This window comes from Symphalangus syndactylus, chromosome 21 (genome assembly GCF_028878055.3).
Source record: "Symphalangus syndactylus isolate Jambi chromosome 21, NHGRI_mSymSyn1-v2.1_pri, whole genome shotgun sequence".
Lineage (NCBI taxonomy): Eukaryota > Metazoa > Chordata > Mammalia > Primates > Hylobatidae > Symphalangus > Symphalangus syndactylus.
The window spans coordinates 79,843,108-79,869,224 of NC_072443.2; the positions used below are offsets into that span (position 1 = coordinate 79,843,108).

At 43.0% G+C, this 26,117-nt stretch overlaps 1 long non-coding RNA gene across 1 annotated transcript in view; it reads left to right on the plus strand.

The window, feature by feature from the left end:
* Positions 1-1,944: 1,944 nt before the first annotated feature.
* Positions 1,945-26,117, plus strand: part of LOC134735497 (uncharacterized) — a 100,588-nt gene continuing 76,415 nt past the window's right edge. The window contains exons 1-2 of the long non-coding RNA XR_010118680.1: positions 1,945-2,022; positions 2,790-2,875. This is a non-coding gene — a long non-coding RNA (uncharacterized lncRNA). The remainder of the gene's footprint in view (positions 2,023-2,789; positions 2,876-26,117) is intronic.

Genomic DNA, 26,117 nt, shown 5'->3' on the forward strand with positions numbered 1-26,117 from the left:
TTTTTGGTGTTAACTCTGATTCTTAAAATATTGAATAAAAACATGGTTTATCTTGGTTACTGAGTTTCTTAGCATCCCAGTACATTTTGCTCCCAAAGTAAAGGCCTTCTTTGCCTCACCCTAATTCTGGCCCAGAAACCAAACCGAACTTTACTGTTTAGGCATGAGGACAATCAGCTGACACTGATACACTGGGTGTGTCTGAGTTGTGGCCCCCTATTCTTTTGAATTTGGGGTGTAGGTGGTTTGGCCTTGCCACTCATTTGCTGTGCCACTCCAGGCAAACACCTTTTCTTCATCAAAGTTCAGTGTCTCATCTGTAAAACACTGGACAGTTTTCTTTTTTGACAATGAGAAGAATGTCTTCTTTCAATAAATATTTATAGAGAACCTACTAGAGGGAAGCATTGTTACAGGCTCTAGGGCAACTGAAGCCAAGAAGACAATGTCCCTTCTGTTGTGCAACTTGCGTTTGGGGGAGGACAAATAAATAAGCAAATAAGATCACTTCAATATATGCTACACATTATATTAGTGTGTGTGAGATCATGTTAGTACGAGAGATGTTACAGCGGGGGCGAGGAATGTTCTCTCAGGGAAGGTGATATTTGAGTAGAAACATCAATGATAAGCGGGCATGTGGCCTGAACCTCTCAGACTTACTACGTTTTTCCCTCTTTGACAGCTAATCTTTATTTTTATTTATTTTATAAGGACAGGGTCTTGCTCTAACACCCAGGCTGGAGTGCAGTGGGGCCGTCATAGCTCACTGTAACTTCAAACTCCTGAGCTCCAGCGATCCTCCTGCCTCAGCTTACCAAGCAGCCAGGACTACAAGTGCACACCACCATGCCTGGCTAATTTTTTACTTTTTATAGAGATGGGTCTTGTCAGATTGCCCAAGCTGGTCTGGAGCTCCTGGCCTCAAGAGATTGTCCTGACTCCCCCTCTGAAGGTGTTGGGATTACAGGTGTGAGCCATGCTAGGCCATGACAGCCAATCTTTAATGAGCCTGAGTTTGTGCCTGTTATAATAACTATACATGCCCCAACTCAGCTCTCTCAACAATGGTGTGACATAAGGACTCTTGTTACATCATTTTAAAAAATTATTATTGATAAGGAGACAGAAGCACAAAGAGGTTAATTTGGGGAGATCACCAACTAGTAAGTGATGGAAAAGGTAATGGGAAAAAAGGCACTAAAGGCGCAATGGCTTCAAAGCTTGAATGCAATGAATCAACACTTACTTAATGAGCATCTACTATATTCCAGGCATTATACAATTAGGGGCATAATTCCTCCTCCTCCTCCACTTCCTCTTCCTCTCTCAACACCTAATGAACACTAGATTCTAGGCATGGTACAAACTTTTAAAATAATCCATTTTCGGGGGTGAGAGGGCTGTTCTATACCTTGATTGTGGTGGTGGTTACAGGTCTGTATGAATTTGTCAAAACTGGCAGAACTGGGCACTAAAAAAGGGTGAATTTACTGTATGTGGATTATATCTTAAACGAACTCAACCCTCATCCTTCCATCTGCACTCCCCTACCCCAGCTACAGAGGCAGGGGGGTGTGAAACGGTCCCTGCCCCTAGGCTGGGGAGAAGGGTGAGGGACCAGCCTTAGGGGGCGGGACCAGGTGAGCGCCGGGAGTTGTGCCCAGTGAGCCTAGAAGCCAAGGAAAGGGAGAAAGTGGCCCCAGCCGGGTGCGGGGGAGGGATGGGAAGAGCGGGTGGACCGCGGGGCGAACCCGGGAGGGCGGGGGGATGCCGGGAGAGAGGGAGGGACCTGCGGGAGCGGAGGGAGAGGCAGAGGGAAGGGAGGAGGAGTAGGCGTGCGCTCCGGAGCGAGCCGGGGGCTGCAAGGCGGAGACAGCCAGGCCAGCGGCCGCCGAGGGTGCCCGCCCAGGCGACCCGCCCTCCCGGCGCGGCGCGGACGGACCGACGGACGGCGCTGCGAGCAGGAGGCGTCCGGCCATGTTCAGCCGGAGCTCCCGGAAAAGACTCTCCAGCCGCTCGGTGAGTGTCCCCCGCTCGAGCGGGGCCGATCGCCGGGCACCTCCAGCCGGCCGCGAGCGCCCGTGCGCAGCCCCACTGCGCCCCGCGGCTGCGCACCTGTGGCCCCAGGTAAGCCGGCCCCGCGGGCGGGGCGCGTCCAGGGCGCGAGAGAGCGCTCTAAGGCGCGGGAGGGGTTAAGTTCCAACCCCCCGGCTGGGCGACGGTGAGACCCGAACGGTGGCCCTCAGGGTCACAGTCTGGGGGATCCCTGGAAAGCCCCCTCGCTCCAGGCAAATCGGAATCCTAGCACCAAAGCTCCGGCGTCCAGCCACTTGGAGCTCTAGCGGGGACTTGGACTTTAGGGCTGTCTTTTGGGGTGTCCTCTGCTGCCCCCTTTCCGGGAGCACCAGCCCAGTCTAGGGCGGGCGCGCGATGCTCGCTTCTTGCGGACTCCAGGGAACTGAAGGGTCTTGCTTTTGTTTCTTAGAAACCCGTGACCAAGGTGTCTGGGGGAGACAAAGCCCCAGCCGTGGCCATTTCTTGGTGGTGTGGTGCCCATGCCGGAGGCAGCCTGCCTGGGTCCGCGCACCCTTGCCCAAGTAGGCGGGAGACCACCCTGGGGCACTGGCAGCGGCCCGCCCCGTGTCCCCCATACAGAAGAGGAGCAGTTGACTCAAATCACAGAAGGTGGGGTGGGAGGGGCAGGCCATCCTGCCAGGGTCAGGAGTGGGGCTGTGGAGGGAGACCCCGTGGTGGAGACATGCGTGTGTTGTCTTTTTGTTTTGAAGTTGACCGGACTGGGGCGGATAGAGCGAGGCCAGCCATGTAACGCCTGTGGTGACCAGTGCCCTGGGTTCGCCTTGCATAAATGGAGGTAGGAAGCCTTAAATGCACAACACTGCAGCAAGAAAAAATATGCAATATGTAATATACATATATATATATATATATTCCCCCCTGCCTTAAATCTCACTTGTAAGTCACATGGAAAGAATGCAAAGGCTGTTTCTTTAAGAGCGGAGCTACATCTGCTACAAATATTGGAGGTGGAAGTGGTGGCCAGACACTGGGAGACGCAGGAGAGCAGGGCTCAAGGCTGCGTTTCCCTGATGTGAGAACTGTGGATCCCCAGCACGGGCACTATGTGTCTAGGTAACTCACTCCAAAACAATTCACCCTGGGCATGGCAGTGTTGCCAAGTGCCACAGTGCTGTGCCTGTAGGATTCCCTGGACTAGCTGGTGTTTTCCAATTGTGTTTTTAATTCAGCGCCTGTAACTCTGGGTCCCAACCACAAATCCATTGCTGCCCGCCTGCGCCGTGTCAACCCTCTTCGGTGGCCAGATGTTTCTTATTAAATGTGCCTTGAGTGTTGACTTCCAGGCAGCCCCAGCTTGGATTGGAATGATTACGTTTGGGAGACAAGGGAGCTGGGTGCCCTCCCAATGCATCTGGCTGCTGGGGCTCTGGTTGGGAAAAGTTGGGGTGCAGGCTTACAAGCTGTCAGTTTGCTGATTTCAAGCAAGAGGTGAATCCTCCCTGGCGTCTTCATAAAAAGGAAAAACTGGTGACAGGAGAAAATTGTGCAATATCATAACACATTCTTTCTTGGATTAGTGCATCTTTCCCCCTTTCTCCACCACTCAAGCTGCTTATGAAGAGGGCTTTTTCTGGATGCTAGGCAGAAAAGCCTGCTTTGGTTCCACACTCCGCCCTCCGCCCCGCCCCCCCGCCACACCCCCCCACGGCATTAGTGCATCTCTACTTTACCCCATTTGTAATGTGTGCTGGGCACCCAGTTATAAGAAAACTCCCAACCAGCTCCTTCAGAAATTAAAGGCTTTTGTTCCTGCTTCAGATGGGTCTGGCAGCCTCTTTGCCTTTGTTTCAGGGCACTGAGCTCAACCCTTATGGCTCCCAAGCATTTAATAACTTCTGTGTCGGAGTCAAGGCAGGTGACCTTATAAATATGTAATTGGCAGACATAGACATTCATCAGTGGTACCGATGTGGTAGCCCAGATAGGTGTGCTGTAGCCCAGCCCCTTGTTTGGCCCAAATATGAACATGCGTGAAAAAATGAGAATAGGTGTAGAAGCCTTATTTTGTAAACCAAATCCAGCATGACAAAACTACCGAGTGCTTCCTTTTTGATGCATCTTGTGCTCTAGTCGGGGTGGGAGAGGCAGAGTAATGAGCAGCAGAGTAAGCGATTTCCAACTTTCCTTTCCTCCCCTATCTGCAGCCCTTGGGTCAGCTTCTGAACAGGGGCTTTTTGGGGCAGTGGCGCAGGGTGGGTGTGTAGCCTCACTTCTCTCTTTCACTGTGTGATCCCCGATCACCTGTCTGTCACTACTCTCCCTAGTTCCCAGTTTCCCTACTGTTAAGTGGGCATAATTATGGGATTTAATGCAGAGCATGATTGTAGGGATTAAATGAGATCTTGAAAAACACATGCTTTGTCCAGTCCCAGGCATATGATAAATATTTGCTAATTTTGTTAATGATTTTTAGCATCCCCTCAACCGCTGCTCAGGAGGAGACATAACTAGTGTATCTGGGGATCCTAGGGGTCCAGGGCCACTCTAGACCTTCATGATCACAGCCTTTGGAATAATTTTAAGCTGTTTTAATCTAGCTGATTTTGCAAAGGGAAAACAAGTGTTTCATTTTCAGCCCATTATGGAACTATTCTTTTGGAAAGAGACCCTTTCAACAGGCTTTACAGATTTTCATGCTGAAGCAATTGCCCTACCCCAGCAGAAAGACCACTTTGGCTCCATGAATAGGGTTTTTATGGCACTTCCACCCATTGCTGGAGAGGCAGCAGCTCCTTGCTCTTATCCCCTCCTTTTCCCCATGGGCATACTTTTGGGTGACCTTTTGGAGAGTAGAGATAACTATTTCTGGGTTACATAGCACGGTCTTCTTTTTGACAGTTTGAAACCCACTTTACACCCCTCTCACTGGGGCAGGCATGAGCCCCTGGGAGAGAGAGTTGTGCCTGGGTGGGAAGAAAAGGTGGGCCTGACACAGAGGCCGAGTGCTGCCTTTGGTCTGACCCAGGGAGAACGGAACTGTTCTCACCCGAAATACCAAGGAACCCTAAGATGATCACTTGTTGCCCTTGTTCACCGCATCATCCCCTTCATTGGCCTCTCTGGTCCCCTTCCAGTACTTTGTCCACACAGCAGGCATCTCTTAAAAACAGGATAGAATTGTGTTACTGCCTCCCGGCATGACGGCAGTAAAGTTCTAGGGAGGAAGTATGTTGTAAACAAACTTTGCTTCCCTCTGACATGGTGGGGCTTTGAAGTTCAGATAGAGCAGGGCTGGCATTTGCAATGGCTTTAGCAAGCTGTGTGACCTTGAGCAAATGACTTAGGTTCCCTGAGTTCCATTTTCCTCACCTGTCAAATTGGCAGCTCTCTAATGAACAAATATTTGAGGGCTTGCTCTGCGCCAGGTGCTCTGGTGACACAGCAAAGAACAAAACAACATTCCTGACCTTATTCCACTAATCACATTTTAGATAAAGTAGTCAGGAAAGGATTCTCTGAGAAGGTGACATCTGAGCAGAGACCTAAATGAAGCAAGGGAGGAGGATCATGCTCATTCGCACCTGGTGCAGGTACCGGCAACATCACCATCTCCTGGGAGATTGTTAGAAATGCAAAGTGTCTGGCCCTGCCCCAGACCTCCTCAATCCAAACCTGAGCTTGAACGAGATCCCTGGCTGCTTCTTGTACGCATTAAAGATTAAGAAGCACTGAGTTAAAACACCCAGCACTGTGTATGGCAAATTGCTTTTCCTACGTCGAGTCTTCCTCTCTGTCAGGAAAGATGCCCACGGTCCTGTTGAAGTCTTGTATATTTTATGGGGATTTTCCTGAGTGATCATTTACTCTTTCCATTTTTGTGCCACTCACACCTTTAGGTAGCAAATGTGGGTTTTTTTAGAATTTCTAAAAAGAACAAAAACGAAAAAGCAAAAACCTCCAAGACACAGGTATTTATGGGTCTTGGAGTACAAAGGTCTCACAATTGTCAGCAGGACCTTTCTCCTTCACCTGATGTAAGGCAGCTGGGGGAGCAAAGGTGGCCACTGCAGGGCGCTCCCTGCAGGTGACCTATCCTGGAAGAAACATCACTTCAGGGTGGCCTAGGGGAGACTCTGCAGGGCTGGGCTGCTGAGGAAATTTTCATTAAGGAAGATTAGGGTATCTTCACGGACTGCCGCCAGAACAAAATCATTAATAACTAAGCACTTAGCTTACCCTGCTACGAGATAGCTTTCTGAGTGGGGGGGTTAATTGGCCTTGCTTGTTTGCAACCAGTTTGAACAGGGAGAGAAAAATAGCTATTTTTACAATGAAGATTTGCTTATCTACATGCCAAGAACTGATGAATAATAATAGCAATAATTATGGTAATACCAAAACAGCATCAGCAATAAGAACAAGCGCCTGCTTTGTCCAGGATCATGCTTCCGTCTTTTACATACATTTTAATTTAATCCTCACTAAACCCTATAAAGCAGATGTGATTATTTTTCTAGTGAGAAAACTGAGGCTGAGGGTTGTTAAGTAACTTAACCCAAGGTCACCTGGCTAGGGAGAATGCTGCTGGGATTTGGCTCCAAAACCAACTTTGGCTCATTTTCTTGTGATTCACTGCCTCTTGTTACTTGCTCTAAAGCAGTGCTCACAAACTGGAAGCCCTTGAGTCAAATCCAGCTTGCAGATAGGTTTTGCTTGATCCATATAACATATTAAATGAGGCTTTTTCTAACATAAGCCCGGGTTTCCGGCTTCTGTTGAAAAATCCAAAGATCAGGTAACATCCGGGCTACTTTCCTGCATTTCCGACAGTATCTGGCAGGAGCTGAGTAGCTGCCCCTTAGATGGGCGTGACCTCAGTTCACCATCCTCTCCAGCAATCTAGTTGAGTTCAGGGAACTCTTCAAATATTTAGGTTACCTGTCAGGGACTGGAAGTGATTGAAGCTTGCAAATCCTGAATGAGCAGTCTCATCTCCCGCAAAGAGAAAGTGAGCTTCTCTATCAGCTGCCATTTTAAAGCTTGACAGTGCCAGGAAAGTGTTTTACATCTTTTCTACCTTATCATTTATGACAGCCCTAGAAGGTAAGTGCAGTTATTTACATGCATTTTAACAGGTAAGGAAACTGAGTCTCAGAGGAGTTAAGTAATTTGCCTATGGTTACACAGCCAACTACTTAATGGTATTTTGTCCCCATCTGACTTTAAAAGTCTGTGTTCTGGGCCAGGACTTCTCAAACTTGCATACAAATTACTGGGGACTCTTGTTCAGAATTCAGATTCTGATTCTATAGATTTGAGGTGGGGCCCGAGATTTTACATTTCTACCAAGCTTTAAGATGATGCTGTGAAGCTGGTTGAGGGACCACACTTTGAATAGCAAAGGTCTAGATTGGTGTCAGTTAAATACAGCCTGCTGGCCAAATGTGACCCTTTTCCTGTTTTGTATGGCTCATGAGTTACATTTTTAGATGGTTGGGGAGAAAAATCAAAAGAATATAACATTTCACAACATATGAAAATTACATGAAATTCAGATTTTGGTACCCAGAAAAAAGTGTTATCCGAACAAAGTCATACTCATTTACTTACATCTTATCTATGGCTCAGATATTTAGGTTACCTATCGGGGACTGGAAGTGATTGGAGCTTGCAAATCCTGAATGAGCAGGTTTTTGTGCTACAGTGGCAGACTTGAGTAGCTGCAGCCGAGATTGTATAGCCCAGAAAACCTAAAATATTTAGTATCTGGATCTTTACAGGAAATATTTGCTGACCCTTGGTCTATATCACTATCTAGGGGAACATGCAAATAGCTTCTCTTAGTTTAGAATAAAGGGATCTGAGAATCTTTTGGAATCAGGGCTAGAGGAAAGACCCCCTCCAACTTAGATGAGAATGATGGTAAAATCCAAGGCAACCAAAGAGCTAGGGGACAGACCAAAGCGTTTTCTAAAGAGCATGTGGAGATGAGGCTTGCAAGACAAGATCAATGAGCCTCCAGTGGATTCTAAGCCCCTTGTAATCCCTTTAACGTTTCAGCTTTGCTGATAAATGTAGATTCAACTTGAGCATTAAAAGACGGGCTTTCCTAACAAGCCTCTTGGAGTCCCACTTTCATGGGCAACTGACGTGGAATGCCCAGTGCAGGGGGAGTGTTGTGAGATCGTTATAATTATGCAGAGCTGTTTGTCTCCAGACAACGGCTGCCTTTCCAGCCGGGATGCTTTGGCCGGGATGCAGTTGCTCCAGAGGCAGCACTCACTGGGCTAGTCAAGACTGCGCCTTGAAAAGCCTCCCTCCTTAGTTGCCTGGGCGATTGTGTTGATTGATGACTGAGGCAGCAATTCGGGGTGATGCCGGCCTGGTTTCCTTTAATGGATTGTAATTTGGCTAAGAAATGGGTTCCCGCTGATTATTTTGCTTGGGGAGGAAAAACACTCTGCCTCAGTCACTGACATGCCAAGAAATGGGAAAACAAGGAAAGGCTTTTTGGGGGGTGGGGGTTGGGGGAAGTGTAGATTGAGTTATGCCTAACATCAAGGCAGGGAAAGATACTTAGCTGAGAAGAAGGTTGCAGGTTGGCTCACTTTATGTCATTGGCATTTAATAATACCCCTGATAGAAGTTGCAATACCTTACAGGGTTTTTTTCTCTACAGGAAATATATCAGTTTATGCCAGTATATCTGTATTATTACCTGTTTTTGGAAATAGACATAACTATTTTAAAAGATATTAAAATATCTCACACATGTGCACACATTAAAAAATACATATCATAGAGGGGAAACCCGTTCTTTTTCATACCTTCTAGACCAGGGGTTGGCAAGCTGCAGCCTGTGGGACAAAATTAGCCTGCTACCTGTTTTGTATGGCCTGCTAGCTAAGAATGGTTTTCACGTTTTAAAATCGTTGAAAAAAAATCAAAAGAAGAGTAACATTTTTGTAGCATGTAAAAATGATACAAAATTTCAATTTCAGAGTCCATAAATAAAGTTTCATTGGAACACAGCCATGCCTGTTCATTTAGTAACATCTGAGGCTGCTTTTGCAGTAGCAGAGTAGTTGAGACAGCCCTTATGGCCTGCAAAACTGAAAGTATTTACTATCTGGCTGTATACAGAATCAGTTTGCTCACCCCTAAGCTAAAGATATATGTTGTTTATAGTCTGATATTATTTCCTTAGGTTCATTCAGATTATGTATTAATATTGCTTTAACAGAAAATACACATTCTACATATTGTCTTTTATAGCTTACTTTTTTTCATACTTAGAAATACTTTCCGGACATTTTTCCGTGTCAGTATATAAAAGCCAAAAACATCTAATGTATTTATTAGTTTTCAGAATCCATTATATGGATTATGATTGAATCAGAATTTCTCCCTTCATGACCACTTTGGTTGTTCTCCATTGTTCCTAATTATATATCATATAATGATAGCTTTTCTCATGCTACAACATGCCTGTGTGTTTTTACTCAATTTTATGCTTCTGTGGTATAATTGGAATTACTAGGTGAAAGGAGGTTAACATTTAAAATTTTAAGCGCTCTTGCCAAGTTGTCCTCCGAAAAGATGGTGCCAATTTGCACCCCCATTCTTTTAAAAATTTGAGTACATTTATGTGCTCTTTGGGCCGAAACTTTGAAACATCTCAACTTGTATAGCAACCTGGTAATTAATCCTTGTTTAATCACCCCGAGTGACAATTTGTGCTTGATGACTACTGAGAAAACACAGAGCATTGATGTCAGTCATCTTTTGTTCAAAATAAATTTTATTTGTTTTTAACCATGAACGCGATACCCACATTCTGTTGAAAGGTTGTCCTTCCTCCTAATGCCTCTTTAGTTTAAGGTTGTTGGGATGAGTGAGAGCCTAATAAATTTGTTATTTTGTGGTTTCTTGGTTCAAAAAACTCAAAGGTTGTCCTTTAACCATGTGATTAATGAGTACCCCAGAGGGATTTCCCTATGGAGAGAGGAAGCATTCCCTAATGGGAATGACTTCCAGATCTTGAGCTTTTTGAGATCAAAGGGATTGAACCGGCCTGTGTATGGGAGAGTCATGGGGAACGATCTCCGGGGGAAATGTATATTTCTAGCCAGTGTCTCAGAAACTTCTATGAAGCTTGTAAGGGTTTAAATGAAAGGATTATAGCTGAGTGGTTAAAGGGACTGGCTTTGAAGACATTGCTGGAATTGTAGATTTGGCTTTGTCTCTCACCAGCTGAATGGCCTTGGGCAAGTGACTTAATATTTTTGAGCCTTGATTTTTCTCATCAGAAAAATAGGGATACTACTATTTGTCTCGTGAGCTTGTGGTGGGGGAATGCATGTAATGTGCCTCCCACTGTTCATGGCCTGTAACTTGGGCTTGATATATGTTTGTGGTTTCAATAGGGTTTAATAAAGACAGGGTATATGAGGAGGAAGAATATCTGGGTTCAAGGGCCTGGAAATTGTAGGTTATATAATCTATAACAAGTTACTTCCCCACTGTATTAGTCCATTTTTACACTGCTAATAAAGACATACACCAGACTAGGCAACTAACAAAAGAAAGAGGTTTAATGGACTTACAGTTCTGTGTGACTGGGGAAGCTTCACAATCACGGCAGAAGGTGAAAGTCATGTCTCACATGGTGGCAGACAAGAGAAGAGAGCTTGTGCAGGGAAACTTCCCTTTTTAAACCATCAGATCTTGTGAGACTTATTCACTATTATGAGAACAGAGGTGGCTCATGCCTGTAATCCCAGCACTTTGGGAGGCTGAGGCGAGTGGATCACGAGGTCAGGATTTCGATACCAGCCTGACCAACATGGTGAAACCCCGTCTCTACTAAAAATACAAAAACGAGCCAGGCATGGTGGCATGCACCTGCAATCCCAACTACTCAGAAGGCTGAGGCAGGAGAACCGCTTGAACCTGGGAGGTGGAGGTTGCAGTGAGCTTAGATCATGCCATTGCACTCCAGCCTGGGCAAGAGAGCGAGACTCCATCTCAAAAAAATAAAACTAAATAATAATAATAAAGAGAACAGCACAGGAAAGACCTGCCACCATGATTCAATTACCTCCCACTGAGTCCCTTCCACAATACATGGGAATTCAAGATGAGATTTGGGTGGGGACATAGCCAAACCATATCATTCTACCCCTGGCCCCTCCCAAATCTCATGTCCTCACGTTTCAAAACCAATCATGCCTTCCCAACAGTTCCCCAAAGTCTTTTTTTTTTTTTTTTTTTTTGAGACAGAGTCTCACTCTGTCACCCAGGCCGGAGTACAGTGGCACGATCTCGGCTCACTGCAAGCTCCACCTCCCTGGTTCACACCATCCTCCTGCCTCAGGCTCCTGAGCAGCTGGGACTACAGGCGCCTGCCACCACGCCCGGCTAATTTTTTGTATTTTTAGTAGAGACGGGATTTCACCATGTTAGCCAGGATGGTCTCAATCTCCTGACCTCATGATCCGCCCGCCTCAGCCTCCCAAAGTGCTGGGATTACAGGCGTGAGCCACCGCGCCTGGCCGGGTTCCCCAAAGTCTTAACTCATTTCAGCATTAACTCAGAAGTCCACAGTTCAAAGTCTCATCCAAGACAAGGCAAATCCCTTCCGCCTATGAACCTGTAAAATCAAAAGCAGGTTAGTTACTTCCTAGATACAATGGGTGTACAGGCATTGGGTAAATACAGCCATTCCAAATGGGAGAAATTGGCCAAAACAAAGGGGCTGTAGGCCCCATGCAAGTCCCAAATCCAGTGGGGCAGTAAAATTTTAAAGCTCCTAAATGATCTCCTTTGACTTTGTGTCCCACATCCGGGTCATGCTGATGCAAGAGGTAGGCTCCCATGGCCTTGGGCAGCTCCACCTCATTAGCTTTGCAGTGTGTAGCCCCCTTCCTGGCTGCTTTGTCAGACTAGTGTTGAACGTCTGCACCTTTTCCAGGCACACAGTGCGAGCTATCAGTGGGTCTACCATTCTGGGGTCTGGAGGAAGGCAGCTCTCTTTTCACAGTTCCAATAAGCAGTGCCCCAGTAGGGACTTTCTGTGGGGGCTCCAACCCCACATTTTCTTTCTGCATTGCCCCAGCAGGGGTCCTCCATGAGAGCCCTGTCCCTGAAGCCAACCTCTGCCCTGGTACTCAGGCGTTTCCATTACATCCTGTGAAATCTAGGCAGAGATTCCCAAACCTCAGTTCTTGACTTCTTTGCACCCACAGGATGAGCACTACGTGAGAGCTGCCAAGACTTGGGGCTTCCACTCTCTGAAGCCACAGTCCAGACTGTACCTTAGCCCCTTTTAGTCATGGCTGGAGCCGCTGGGACACAGGGCACCAAGTCCCTGGACTGCACTTAGTATGGAAACTCTGGGCCCAGCCCACAAACCCATTTTTTCCTCCAAAACCTCTGGACCTGTAATGGGAGGGGCTGCTGCAAAGGTCTCTGACATGCTTGTTTGTCTTGATGATTAACATTCAGCTCCTCATTACTTATGCAAATTTCTGCAGCCAGTTTGAATTTCTCCTCCGAAAATGGGATTTTCTTTTTTAGTGCATTGTCAGGTGGCAAATTTTCCTTTTATGCTGTATTTCCCTTTAAAACTGAATGCCTTTAACAGCACCCAAGTTGCCTCTTGAATACTTTGCTACTTAGAAATTTCTTCTTCCAGATACCCTAAATCATCTCTCTGAAGTTCAAAGTTCCACAGATCTCTAGGGCAGAGGCGAAATGCCTCCAGTCTCTTTGCTAAAACAAGAATCACCTTTGCTCCAGTTCCCAAGAAATTCCTCATTTCCATCTGAGACCACCTCAGCCTGGACCTTATTGTCCATATTGCTGTCAGCATTTTGGGCAAAGCGATTCAACAAGTCGCTAGGAAATTTCAAACTTTCCCACATTTTCCTGCCTTCCTCCAAACGTTCCAACCTCTGTCTGTTACCCAGTTCCAAAGTTGCTTCCACATTTTCAGGTATCTTTTCAGCAGTGTCCCACTCTACTGGTCCCAATTTACTGTATTAGTCCATTTTCATGCTGCTGATATAGACATACCAGAGACAAACAATTTTTTTTGTTTGTTTTTTGACTGAGTCTCACTCTATCGCCCAGGCTGGAGTGCAGTGGCATGATCTCAGCTCACTGCAGCCTCTGCCTCCTGGGTTCAAGCGATTCTTCTGCCTCAGTTTCCTGAGTAGCTGGGATTTCAGGTGTGTGCCACCATGCCCAGCTAATTTTTGTATTTTTAGTAGAGATGGAGTTTCACCATACTGGCCAGGCTGGTGTCAAACTCCTGACCTCAAGTGATCTGCCTGCCTTGGACTCCCAAAGTGCTGGGATTCCAGATGTGAGCCACTGCACTGGGACCGAGACTGGGCAAGTTACGAAAGAAAGAGGTTTAATGGACTTATAGTTCTACATGGCTGGGGAAGACTCACAATCATGGCAGAAGGTGAAAGGCACATCTCACATGGCAGCAGACAAGGGAAGAGAGCTTGTGCAGGGAAACTTCCCTTTTTAAACCATCAGATCTCATGAGACTTATTCATTAGCATCAGAACAGCTTGGGAAAGACCTGCCTCCATGGTTCAGTGTCCTCCCACTGGATCCCTCCCACAACATGTGGGAATTCAAGATGAGATTTGGGTGGGAAGACAGCCAAACCATATCACCCACCGTGAGTAAAAGCCTTTCATTTGGTGAACGGGAGTGATGATTCTTGTCTCATGGCTAAACTTAGAAGAAATAGAATGGAGGGCCTCCTTGTGTAGGACTTTAGGTTCCAAAGGAATGAGACTTCTGATAGAATAATAGATTCATATTGCGTGTTACACACTCACTTTAGGTGAAATGGAGGTTGATAGAATTGGACCCTACAACCTCACAATCGTTTTGCCTAAGTGAATTATGCATATGATATTTATAAAAACAGTTTGTAAACTATAACAGAAAGATAACTTTCAAACTCTGCCCCTGGGGTCAGTACATAAAAAGGGGCCTTTCTTAGACCCTGCGTCCCACCAAATGGACAATGGAAATTCATGTCCGTGATGAAAACCACACGTCATCAAGGCAATACTTAATCAGTTTCCCCCTAGCCTGCTTAATGAGTTTTTTTGACTCCCGTTGTGCCACATTAAACATTTCCATTTACATGATCACAAGCCCCTAAGTAGAAGCTCCCTCATCTGAAGCATGAGAAACATGGATATTTCTATAAAATTTGAACCTGAGATCACACTCTGGAAGCTCCTGAGATTAGATCTGGCCTGTAGGTATATTTTGTTAGCATTGCACAGGCTTTACATTTTAAATTAGTGGCCAACATTTAAGATAATGTGTAAAAATTCAGATTTTGGCTTTCTCTGGAAAGATGACAAAATCTGGCAAACCTAGTCTAATATTTCTTCTTTTCCTTTAAGATGAAACATGTGCTCAACTTTTTCACAGTTTCCACCATTCGCTATTGTCTTACACCTGGCCTGCCTTGCTCATTTACGTTACTGGTTGGCCACTGCAGACATCAGATTTTGTGACTACTGATTTGAAAGAAACCAGTGAGTGAGTGTACATGACTGGAAGGATGTAATGAATGGTGGGGTGGCATAAAGTCACTACCTGGCAGGGGCAGCTGTGCTAAGCAAGTCATCTCAGCAGCTAAGCCCTCCCTTTCTGGGAGATACAGTAAAGGAGGAGCAGACATTACTGAGGGCCTGCTGTGTGCTTGGTTTCTTTCAGGAATCACTTCATTTCATACTCAAAACAGTTTCCTGAGGCGTGTCTTTTATCTTCCACTTTTTAAATATGGGGACGCAGGGAGGTTAGGTAGCATGCACTCATTCACATTGGTAAATGAGTAACGGAATCAGGATTTGAAGTCAGGTCTTTGAGGCTCCAGATTACAAGCTCTTGAACCCAGAATGTGTTTAGCTCTGGCATTTGATTCTTCTGGTCTAAATATAAACCTGTACCTTGGGGAAAACAGTTTTATATTCTCTATGGCCTGGGGATGAGATCTGACTAGTGTCTAAAACAGAACAAAATGTCTGAAGAACCCTGGACTAGCTGGTTTATTTGGGGCAAGAGTCTTAAAAGGGAAACCCCTTCAAATTAGAGGTTGTGGGGTTGAGCTTACTGAGGTGTCTGAAAGGTGCCACCTTGAGAAAAATCGAATCGAATGCAACGTGACTTCCAGTTCTATAGGAGGCCACTTGCAGTTTTCTAATCAGATCTGACTACATTAAATGGGGCTCCATTCAGCTTGCTAAAAACTTTGGTGTAAATTGGGCTGTCTGGGAGAGTTTGTGTGGGGGGAGGGCAGCTTTAAAAATTCCATTTGCATAATGTTTCCTAGAGGAAAACTCTACAAAAGGGATCAGTCAAGGGAGGGAATGTACAGTACCTCCTTTTAGCAGCCTACTATACATCAACAAGCATAAAAATAAACAAGATGGTCGTTATCCAGCCTTTGGACCTAGGCTTTTGAATATATGTAGCAACCTTTGGTGTCACATTGGCAAAACAGACACAAGCACATTTGACTGTTGGAAGGCGTTTAATGAGCACATTATTTGATTTTTATGTTTGGTAAACTACTTGGTGATGCAGAAACTGCTTTCACAATTCTTAAAAACCGGCTCATTATATGAACCTATAACACCCAGAGTGGGTTCTCCTACTTTGAGTGCTGAGGAATTAGGCCTCCAGGGGACTTATTAAAAGAATGCAGGTGTTTGCTTTCTTCAACAACACTATGAAATTACCCTGATAATATAATTTCCTAAAGTCTTTTGTTCCACAGTCAGGCACCCAGGGGTACTCCCTGTTATTTGCATCGTTGGTGACTTGCCCTTTGAAACTCCTCCAGCAACGTATTCAGTTGTTTGGAAACACAATGACAAGCTCCTCTCATCTTTATGAAGCCAAAATTTGGAGACAATAGATAATTGAGGAAAGTGTTCTTCATTTTTGGGTTTGGCATGTTTGTAGCCGCAGAGAAGGACACATTACATATGTTTTCCTAGGTTCTGGGAGATGGAACTTTTTTTTTGAAATAAAATTTTAGTGTAACAGCATTTTTTTTCCTGTAAGACTTCCATGTATTTTTAAATTGTTTTTGAGCTTTGAGTTGGTAGGAGGTGCTCCTTACAACGTTTGATTTGCAAACATTTATTCCTTGGTTTAACCCTTCATCATTATGACCACCATCACTCAACTGACTCACCACAAACTGGGTAAATACTTATCTTTCTTTAATTATCTTGGTTTTTAATTAACCTTTCTTAAATGTATGCATAGCTTCCATTTTATTTCGATGTTTAATATTAGAAGTGTTTTGGGTCTTTATTTAGTAGTTTGTTTTCTTTTCCCCCCCAAAAAATTCAACTTTTCTTTGAGATTCAAGGGTACATGTGCAGATTTGTTACATGGATATGTTGCATGATGCTGAAGTTTGGGGTACAAATGATTCCATCATCCAGGTAGTGGGTATAGTACCCAATAGGTAGTTTTTCAGCCCTTGCCCTCCTTTTTCTCCTCTACCCTCTAGTAGTCCTCTGTATCTCCTTGATAAAAACATTTTTAAGGCAGGTGTATTTCTTATTCTAAAATAATTTTGGTCAAATTGTTGGATGATAAATATGCAGTTTAGACAATTTGGGAAATGCAGCAAAGTCCAGCGATTTATACAAAAAACAAGCACAACTTTGTAATCCAATCACCAGTACACTTAGCACTAGTCTGTGATTTCCTTCTAGTCTGTTTTTCTGGAGGCCAGAAGTCCAAAATCAAGGTGTCATCAGGGTTGGTTCCCTCTGGAGGCTCTGAGGGAGACTGTTCTGTGCCTCTCTCCGAGCCTCTAGTGGCTGCTGGCAATCCTTGGTGTTCTTGGCTTGTGGATGCATCACTTCCGTCTCTGCCTGCATCATCACATGCCATTCTCCCTGTGTATTCTGTTTCCCTTCCCTTCTCTTATAAGGACCTATCATTGGATTTAGGACTACCCTAGGCCAGGATGAGCTCATCTTAAGATTCGTAACTACATCTGCAAAGATCCTTTTTCCAGCTAAGTTCACATTTAGAGGTAGACATATCTTTTGAAAGGGTACCATTTAATCCACCATAATAGTTTTGGTAATAAAGCATATGCAGTTTTATATATATTTTTTTAATTTATTATACTTTAAGTTCTGGGATACATGTGTAGAATGTGCAGGTTTGTTACATAGGTATACATGTGCCATGATGGTTTGCAGCACCCATCAACCTATCATCTAGGTTTGAAGCCCCGCATGCATTAGGTATTTGTGTTCTAAATGTGTTATTTGTAAAAGCACTGTGGCTAGAAAGGGCTGGGCCTTGACTTTGGGGCAGCTGTGTGAGAAATATGCTATACTTGACTTTTCGAGGCACAGTTGGATGCTTGAAACAGGAAAGGTTTGTATTGGTTGGTGCAAAAGTAATTACAGTTTTTTGCCATTAAAAGTAATGGCAAAAGTCACAGTTACTTTTTTACCAACCTAATACATGCTACTAATAGTGGATGGAATTCTGTGATGGAATTTGCCGTCTGTATTGATGAGTTCCGCTCCCTGAATCAGTTGACCCTCAGGTCACCCTCCAAAGTCCATCCATCTTCTTTTAGCTTTTGTTGGGCCTTGCCAGGGGAGTGTATAGGAAATGAACTAATAGTGTGTGGACAGTTATTTGTGGGAAGAGCTTTTGACCCTGGGGCCTTTTAATTATTGTCTTTGTTACATAATTCATTTTCAAAGGAAAAAATAGGCATCCTTAGAAAAGGAAATTCTTAGCTATTTTAGAAATGGGTTCCAACTCCAAAAAATCCTGCCAGAAATTGCTGTCTCCACCCCTTACTTCTCTGTCAACACAACCAGAAAAATATGTTAATTGTACTACCCCATTCCCTGATTTCTTTTAGATCCAATATGAAAGGATCCAGGTTTAGCAGAGTAAATTATCTGAAACAAAATAAAAATAACTTCTGAGTTTATTATCATCATATTAGGTACATTAACTAAACATTTTCAATGTGCGAGGAATATTATATTCTAAGTAATTATTAAAATCATTTATGAGACAGACACCAATATTCATATTGTTCTCATGAGGAAGGGGATGCTACAAGTTTAAGCGACAGGCATACCTCAGAGATATTGAGGGTTTGGTTTCAGACCACTGCAGTAAAGGCAATATTGCAATAAAGCGAGTCACACACATATTTTGGTTTTCCAGTCTGGATAAAAGTTATGTTTACACTATGCTGTAGTGTATTAAGTGTGCAATAGCATTATGTCTTAAAAAAAACAATGTGCATACCTTAATTTAAAAATATGGCTGGGTGCAGTGATTCATGCTACCTGTAATCCCAGCATTTATGGAGGCTGAGTCAGGAGGATCACTTGAGCTCAGGAGTTTGAGACCAGCCTGTAAACATGGCAAAACCCCATCTCTACAAAAAATACACACACACACACACACACACACAATTAGCCAGGCGTGGTGGCATGTGCCTGTAGTCCCAGCTACTGGGGAGGCTGAGATGGGAAAATCACTTGAGCCTGGGCAGAGGTTGCAGTGAGCCAAGATGGCGCCACTCCACTCTAGCCTGGGTAACCGAGTGAGACCCTATCTCCAACAAATAGAATAAAATAAAAATTGTATTGCTATAAATGTTAATGATCATTTGCGCCTTCAGCAGATTGTAACCTTTTTGCTGGTAGAGGGTCTTGCTTGGGTGTTGGTGGCTGCCGACTGATCTGTGTGGTAGTCGCTGAAGGTTGGGGTAGCTGTGGCAATTTCTAAAAATAAGACAGCAATGAAGTTTGCCCCATCAGTTGATTCTGCCTTTTGCAGCAGTTTTCTCTGTAGCATGCAGTGCTGTTTGAGGGCATTTTACCCACAGTAGAATTTCTTTCAAAATTAGAGCCAGTCATCTCTGACCCTGCTGCTGCTTTATCAACAACATTTATGTAATACTCTAAATCCTTTGTTGTCAGTGCAACAATGTTCACAGCATCTTCAAAGAGTACATTCCATCTCAAGAAACCACTTTTGGTTTTCTTACCTATAAGCAAATCCTCATCCATCAAGTTTGATCACGAGATTGCAGCAATTCACTCACATCGTTAGGCTCCCCTTCTAATTCTATTTCTCTTGCTATTTCCACCATATCTGCAGTTCCTACCTCCACTGAAGTCTTGAACCCCTCGAAGTCATCTGTGGTTGGAATCAGTTTCTTCCAAATTCCTGCTAATGTTGATATTTTGACCTTCTCCCACGAATCACAAATGTTCTGAATGGCATCTAGAATGGTGAATCTTTTCCAGAGGATTTTTTATTCGCCTTGCTCAGATCCTTCAGAAGAATCACTATAGCAGCTGTAGTCTTACGAGATGTAGTTCTTAAATAATAGACTTGAAAGTCAAAATGACTCCTTGATCCATGGACTGCAGAATGGATGCTGTGTTAACAGGCATGAAAACACATTCATCTCCTTGTACATCTTCAGCAGAGCTCTTGGGTGACCAGGTGCATTGTCAATGAGCAGTCGTATTTTGAAAGGCATATTTTTTCTGAGCAACTGTTCTCAACAGTGGGCTTAAAATATTCAGTTAACCATGCTGTAAACAGATGTGCTGTCATTCAGGCTTTGTTGTTCTATTTATAGAGCACAGGCAGAATCGAATTCTTAAGAGCCCTAAGATTTCTGGAATGGTCAGTGAGAGTTGGACTTGACTTAAAGTCATCAGCTGCATTAGTCCCTGACAAGAGAGTCAGCTGGTCCTTTGAAGCTTTGAAGTCAGACATTGATTTCTCCTCTCTAGTTAGGAAAGTCTTAGATGGCATCTTCTTCCAATAGAAGGCTGTTTCATCTACACTGAAAATCTATTGTTTTGTGTGGCCACCTTCATCAATGATCATAGCTGGACCTTCTGGATAACTTGCTGCAGCTTCTCCATCAGGATTTGCTGCTTCACCTTACGCTTTTATGTTATACAGATAGCTTCTTTCTGTAAGCCTCGTGAACCAACCTCTGCTAGCTTCTAATTTTTCTTCTGCAGCTCTTTCACCTCTCTCAGCCTTCATAGATTTGAAGAGAGTTGGGGACCTGCCCTGGATTAGGCTTTGCCTTAAAGGAATGTTGTGGCTGGTTTGCTTTTCTATCCAGACCACTCACACTTTCTCTGTATCAGCCATAAGGCTGTTTTGCTTCCTCATCATTTGTGTGTTCCCTGGAGTAGCATTTTAAATTTCTTTTAAGAACTTTTCCGTTGCATTCAAAACTGAGCTCTTTGGCATAAGAGGCCTAGCTTTTGGTCTATCACGACTTTTGACATTCCTTCTTCACTAAGCTTAATCGTTTCTAGCTTTTAAAGTAGGAGAAGTGCAACTCTTCCTTTCACTTGAACACGAGGAGGCCACCGGAGGGTTTTTAATTGGCCTCATTTTGATCTTGTTGTGTCTCAGGGAATAGGCAGGCCTGAGGAGATGGGAGCGAGATGGGGAATGGCTGGTCTGTGGAGCAGTCAAAACACACACAGTTATCAATTATATTTGCCATCTTATATGGGCAGAATTTGTGGCTCCCGAAAACAACTACAATAGTAACATCAAAGATTGCTGGTCACAAATCACCATAACAGATATAATATCGATGAAAAGGTCTGAAAGAGTTCAAGAATTGGCAAAATGTGACACAGAGACGTGAAGTGAACACATCCTGTTGGAAAAACAGCACTAATAGACTTATTTAACAAAGGGTTGCCGCAAACCTTCAATTTGTAAAAAATGCAATATTTGCAAAGTGCATAAAGGAAAGTGTGATAAGCTGTGGCATGCCTGTACTTCCCTGTGTTACCTTGGTCACGCAGCTAGCTGGTGTGGAAACTAACATGAGATCTTAGGACTCTGACCACAGACTTCCAGCTCATGTAATACACCTGGCTCTGGATGGGTGGTACAGGCCCGAAATCAGTGGTTTTTCACACTTTATTATACACTAGAAGCACCTGGAGGGTTTCTCGCCATCTTCAGAGTTTCCCATTTATTAATTCCTAGTTGGGGCTTAGAATTTGCATTTCCATAAGTTCCCAGGTGTTGCTGCTTGTCCAGGACCACAGTTTGAGAACCACTGGTCCAAACCCTAGCCCAGCCCTCCAAGACTTAACAGTCACATCAGAGAGACCAAATAAACAGATAAACATATATGGCTTAAATGATTTAAATGACTGTTCAGTTCAGCAGTCCACAAGCTTTCTTATCACGAAGTCGTTTAGAGTACAGTTAAACAACAGGTAGGTGTTGAAGGCTAGGAGTTTGGGTGGGAAGGAGAGTTTGTTTGCCTTGAGCTTGAGTATGTTCTTCACCTCCTCTTCTTCACAATCACTTAGAGACTATGGAGTTTAATAGATGATCTTTAGGATCTTTCATCAGATGGAAAGTATAATAGAACCAGCAAAGGTGTATGAAAATGACTAAAGATTTATGAGAAGTTAATCATAAAATACAGGGTAAGCCTACAGAAATCAAAATAGTATGGTACTGCATCAGGAGTAGAGAGATCCCTGCGACAGACTACAGCATCTTCAAAACTAGATCCAAGTCACTATGGGACAATGGTGGATGAGAAAGGGGATGTTTAAAAGTCCTGGGGAGATGGAAATGTAATAATAGACACAGGGGAATCATAAAAGGGGGAGGGCTGGATGGGGGAGGGTTGAAGAAATACCTGTTGGGTATAATGTTCACTATTCAGGTGATGGGCACCTTAGAAGCCCAAATCTCACCATTGTGCAATATATCCATGTAACAGACCTGCATGTGTACCTCCTAAACCTTTTTTTTTTAAAAAAAGAAAAGCCCTGGGAAAAAGGTACAATAAATGGTTGAAGTAATTAAGAGATGAATCAAAAACTTTTAATTAAAAAATTGAAACTGTATTATGGATGAATGCTTTTACAAATTTAGTAAGTAAAAGGCGTGTCTAAATTTAGATATTTTTCTCTTACTTTTTCTTCCCCTTACTCCCTATCCTCTGGCCACACTGGCCACCTTGCTGTGCCCCAGACAGAAGGCACATCCCTACCTCAGGGCATTTGCCCTTATGGGTACCTGCCACAGTTATGCATGAAGTTTGCTCCCTCACTGCCCTCCAGGCCTGTAAAATAACACTCCATTCACTCACTCCCTTTCCCCTTCCCCCTTTTCTGTTTTTTCATAGCACTCATCACTGCCCGACATATTATACTTTTAGTGGATTGTTTTTCATTGTGCCTTAAAATTAATTAATTTAGCCTACACAAGAATTTAAACCTCATAAGCATGTTTAGTTCCATGTCTCTTTGGTTCAATTCTCTAGCACCCAGAAAAATCCTGGTGTTTAGCAAAAATCCTGAATATTTTGAATGAATGAATACATGAATGGATGACATGAAACTGGAAATACATGAATGGATGACATGAAAGTCATAAAGGAAGATGAACTATTTTGACATGAATAACTTGAAAATTGTCAAAAGTCAAAAAACATTGAGAAAATTATTTGGAGAGCCTATGTTATGGAGAGACCCAATTTTTAAAAATGTGAAAAACAACTCTAATAAAAATAAACATTAAACAGCTCATTAGAAAATTGGGCAAAGTATCCTAGCAGACAGATGTGTGAGAAATTATCATTTGTTGTCTTAATGAATATGTAACCATTTCTAGTGTTTCTATTTATTTGTGAGTCCAATCTAAATATCCATTAGATAATAGGTGTAGAATGATGAACTCTGTGTTCTGTGAATGATAGCATCTCTTTTCCTAGAAATTATTTATTTGTTTTTAAGACGGGGTCTTGCTATGTTGCCCAGGCTGGTCTTGAACTCCTGGGTTCAAGCATTCCTCCCACCTCAGCTTCTCAAAGTGCTGGGATTACAGGCGTGAGCCACCTCGCCTGGCCTTTTCCTAGAAATTATTAAAATAGTAGGCATACTCTCATGTTTTGGTTGAGCTTGTTTCACTTCTGTCAAGAAGATTAAAAGACCTCTTAAGTTTCCTTAGGATTTGGAATTGCCCTTGGTTGTAAACAAGATTGACAGCTGTGATAGTTTAACTGTAACGCAAAAGAAGACAGGAAAATAACTATAAAACAACAACATCTACAACATCAAAAAATCACTTCTGTATCTAGAGACCTGGGCATTTGGACACTCAGAGGTACATTTCTGTTTTTCATGTTACAATGACATGAGAGTGGTGCTACTGGCATTCAGTGAGCTGGGCAGTGATAGTAAACATTCTGTAATCTGAGAGAGAGCCACCAAATGAAGGTAGTCCTGCTCAAATGCCAACAGCAACCTCCCATTCATGGAGATGCATCAGACACTCCTGCCAGCAGCAACTCCCTTGGGGAAGTGCACAGGACTCCTCTGGTAGTGGAAACCTACTTACCTTCTCCAGACCTCAGTTTTCCTCATCCATAAATTGAGGGAGATAGACTGTAGAATCGGGAAAGGCCCCGTCATCATTAGCACATGGTGATAGTATTGCTGGGCTTTATTGTTGAGATAGCCAACCAAGCAGATTTTGGCAAGAAGAAATTCAAGAGAACAGAACTTCTTTACTCAACCCCCTTGATTTCCTGGAGGAACCAGAAAATCTCCGTTCCCTTTATAAAGCATGCAGTTAGTAGGTCCCTCTCCGAAGCTCTCATTCTTTTGATCCCTCTAGTTGTGTTGGAGAGTTGTATATTTAACAAGAGTGAGTTGTGTTTTTTTTTAAATAGGTGTATGCTGTTATACCTGCTGTTGTAATTACACGTTATTTTTGTGAACCCATGAAATATGAATGTGAAAAGAAAGAATTGTTGTTTCTCTGGAAACTCAGCTGAATGCTTGGAAATGTCTCAAAAATGTATGCTAAACAAACAAACAGTTGAATCAGGTTTTGAGAAAAACAACTATAAAAGATTAGGGATGAGACAGAAATTATGAAAGGACCTAGATTTAAAAAGAAAAAAACAAAACAGTGCCTTTAAGTTCTGACACTGCTCTTAAAAAATCTTTTAGACTTGGAAATTGAAGAGAATGCATTGTATGTGTGTCTTATGCATGAAATGTAAGGTACTCTAATCTGTAAACTCATGGGCAAAAGCTTCTCCACAACCGTAAAATGAATGTATGGTTATATATCTCAGGAAGGACATTTGAGATTTAACATATATACGTATTTTGTGAGTCCTTAATGTGACAGATCTGCTAGTTGTCGCCACATTCATTGTTTATTTCTTTCTTAGAAATATAACCTTCAAATTATTGTCTGGCACGTAACCTGAGAATTAAGACAATATTTCCCAGCCCTCGTTGCTCCTAGGGGTTGCCGTATGACTAGGTTCTAGCCAAAGGAATATAAATGTGAGTGGTACGTACAACTTCTGGGAAGTGCTGTTTAAGGGAAACCCTTTACCTTTCTTTCCCGCTTCCTGCCCACAAGAATGTGGATGTGATCCTTGGAAGCCCTGTGTTGAGGAAAGCAGAAAAAGATAGGCAGTGCCTAGGTCTCTGATGACCATAGAGGTACCATAGTAGCCCTGAACTGCATAACTCCAGACTATCTTTAAATGGGAGGGAGTTAATTTGTATCTTGTATAAGCTGCTATTATTTTCGGTTTTCAATTGTTCTCAGCTGAATTTCATCCCAAATGGATTTTTTTAAAATTACTGACTACAGATGTTGCTTATATTAGATAAGAAGCTCTATCACACCAGGTACAGCCCTAGGGTCAAGAATTAATTTTGACTACTTCAAAAGATTTGCTAGAACAGTCATTTCTAACAATAGGCTACACACTCTGTTCTCAATGGTTGAAAATCCAAAATCATTCTTTTCATTTTCAGAGCACTTGCTAAGGGCATGTGTGCTATTGCAGAATATACTGTTTTGAAGCAGGATGACTTCATTTGAAACTTTGACTTTTCATAAGTTACTAGATATAATAGATATTAAAAGGAAGACTTTTTTTCATACTCAACTTCTCTGTAAATTTATGTCATTATCTATCAAGGAATAACCTGGGACATTTCGAGAATGTCATCATGTAACGCTGATTTCACCATCTGAGAAAGCACATATGCTGTTTTGGAATGCATTTAGAACTGCTTATTTTAGGATTAAAGGGTATAGAATGAAGGAATATGATTAATCCCTTTGATAGCCCCTATCATTTTACCAGCAGACTAAGCAGAGAGATTGAGTTCACATTACATATGTGGAGAAGTATGCCACAGTGCTACTGTATGTGAGCGTGGGTGAGGGCTGAAACCTTATAGCTTTTGTGCAAACACAAAACGGCATGTGCCTTTTTAACCTCTTAATTTAATAATCATCATCCAAAAAATTTTCTTGCTGGAAAGTCGATCTTGTTGGTTGTGTCCCAGGATAGTTTTGTGTGAAAGTCTTTAAGCTGGAATTATCTTTCTGATGGTTATTACTGACAGCTTTCTCAGATTATGTGAAGAGTGTTAAACTGGTAATAAAAAATGTCTGAGAAGTTCGGATGACATTTTGAGGTCAAGTTTTCACAAGTAAGGGGAACGCACTGGGAAATTGATTTATAAGGAGTTTAGAGGGAATTCATTCATTCATTAAAATTTGTTTGCCTACTATGGCCTCATATGCCATGAAATACTATAATATTGATATCATAAATTTATATATCTAAAGTTAGATGGCTTTTCTTGATATATATATAGTATATATGTACATATAAATAATACTTATGGCAGTATAAATATATATGTATGTATGTATGTATGTGTATATGTATTAATATGTACACTTTGTTTTTTTAACACAAATGGTGGTACACCCAGATACTACCCTTTTTTTTTGATCTTCAGCAATAGATCTCGGAGACATTTCAACGTCAGTGTACATAACTTTTTTTTTTCTTTTTGAGACAGAGTCTGCCTCTGTTGCCCAGGCTGGAGTACAGTGGCACAACCTTGGCACACTGCAAACTTTGCCTCCAGGGTTCAAGCAATTCTTGTGTCTAT